The following is a 2,402-nucleotide window of genomic DNA, read 5'->3' as shown; positions in this document are numbered from 1 at the left end:
TCGCCTAAAGAATTTGAATTCTCGATGCAATCCAAACGATCGATTCAACAACAACCTATTGCTCGATAGAGTCATTAGGGGACTACGACATGAAAGTATCTATAATGGCCTAGTCATTAGAGGTATCACTACTTGGGAAGCAGTCACCATGAATGCAATCCAATTGGAGGATAATTTAATGATTGCAGGAGAAAGAGTGTCCGCCGAGCCGAAGTCTAGTAGCTCGCAAGCGTCAGGGCATGAGCCAATGAAGATAAAGCCAATCGTGAAAGAGCAAACGATATCTGAGATGACTTTGGCAGATCTCACCAAGGCCATCCAAGAAAGCCTTAGGGGTAATCGTGCTCCACAAAACACTCATATGTATCCAAGAAGGGACCAACAATGGTGCTCAATTTGCTTGGGCCCACATACTACGAGTGAATGCCCTACTTTCAGAGTAAAGTTTAACGAGAATTGTAACACGTGTGGTAGGTATGGCCATCAAGCGAAGGATTGCCTAATGCTTAAACGCATCATGGAAAATAGACCGCCTATAGCTTGGGCAGACTCACCTCGAGTTCCTGCATTGATGCCTACCCCACCCATGGAGCAACAGTTGCCATTACAGCACATGGTCCCTAGAACCCAAAATGTGGTCCAAACCACACCGTTGCCACCTCCAGTGCTAGGACCGCAACCCCCTCATCCAAGAGTTACACTTATGAACCAAATAGGTTGCGAGTCATCTAGTACTTATGTAGATTGCGAACAGGACATAGACTCTAGTATCACCTATGGAGTCGACATGCTTGAGGAGTGTCCCATGTACTATATGGAAGACCATTGGGGACAAATCAAACCAGTATATCAAGCTACTGCGCTAGCAGCAAGAGGCCAAAACATTAATAGTTTTGCCAGGAGACCACCTCTTCAGTGCTACGAATGTGGTGGACCACATCGAGTAGCTGAGTGCCCCATTAGAATGCAAAAGAATGTTGCACTAATGCAAACAAGTCAAGGGAGTGCATTGGCAATGCCAATACTCACTTGTAATCATTGTGGCATAGATCATTTGATCGCACAATGTCCTAACAATCCAAACGCACCGAAAATCACACCATTGAACATAATAGAGATTGTTGATGGGACCCCACCAACTATAAACATAGCACCAGTGAATGCACTCACACGGTCGATGCTCCAAAGCAAAATTACATCCTCGAAGAGAGAGATGCTGCATCCATTGGCCGAGCGAGAAAGAAGAAAACACGAAGAAAGAAATTCCTTAATGCTTCTAGCTCAAAACCTAGTTCAAAGACTAACATAGGGACAGGAGAGGATCCCGTGTATATGAATGACCCTCAGGATGACTCAGATTCGATAGAGACCCACGGAGACCAAAACTGTTACTACAAAGGAAAAAGCCAGTGAGAGGATCACGAGAGGGAATTACGACGAACACCAAAAGAGTATTCAAAGTTAAACCACCCAGTTGCGAACCCCCAAGATAAGCCACGAGAGACAAAAAATTGAGGATTGCAAGAGAAAGATTGGAACCTATCCAAACCCAACAGTGGAAATTGAACGAGTCCAACAACTGAGGGGTTTGGTGGAAGAAACTCAACGAAAATTAGAACCTGAACCCAAACATATCCAGATGTTGGACACAGTGTTTCCCACACAAGTTCAACCTCACAAGAACTACAGGCCGTTAGCTATACCCAGTATCACTCGGGAAGAGAGTGAGGGTAGGACATCTGAAAGTGGACACACACCTTTCCTACTAGAGAGAATGTTCAATGAGGGAATGCCCGACCCCCTTCAGGAAGTGGAGATTCTATCTTCACCATTCTCTTGTCAAGGTCCTACGTCCCACAAGATGCCATTAAATGTTGCCAAGCTGATGGATTTCATGTCCTCAGAAACACGTACGACTATCATATCTAAGTTATACGGAGATCCAGAATTATTCCTAGCACTGCGAGCGCTTCTCAATGGAGAATTACAGGCCGGATTACCACAGTTTGCACATATGAACAAACCTGACTCGGTGATGAATGATGAGGAACATTTAGCACCACCATCTGACCTAGCGCGACATGAATCTGTAATTGAAATACCCGTTAACAAGTTGGGGCAATACTTTGAAGGTGATGAATCTAATGCTACTCTACCAATCACTACTAAAGGATTAACTGTAAAGGGGGTCCTTGACGGTGGTGCGGGAGTTAGCATGGTGACAAAGAGTTGTTGGGAGTCTATGGGGAGACCTCACCTTGAAGCCACAAGCGTAGTGGTAAAAATGGCTAATGGATCTATTGTTACGCCTATTGGAATGCTAAAGGATCTCAGGATCAAGGTCTTCGGACACAAGGTAAGGCAGACTTTCATTGTTATGGATTTTTCCAAGCATCCTATGT

Source organism: Adiantum capillus-veneris, chromosome 8 (assembly GCF_014529385.1).
Source record: "Adiantum capillus-veneris isolate H3 chromosome 8, ASM1452938v2, whole genome shotgun sequence".
NCBI lineage: Eukaryota > Viridiplantae > Streptophyta > Polypodiopsida > Polypodiales > Pteridaceae > Adiantum > Adiantum capillus-veneris.
Note: the sequence above shows the minus strand (reverse complement) of the source record.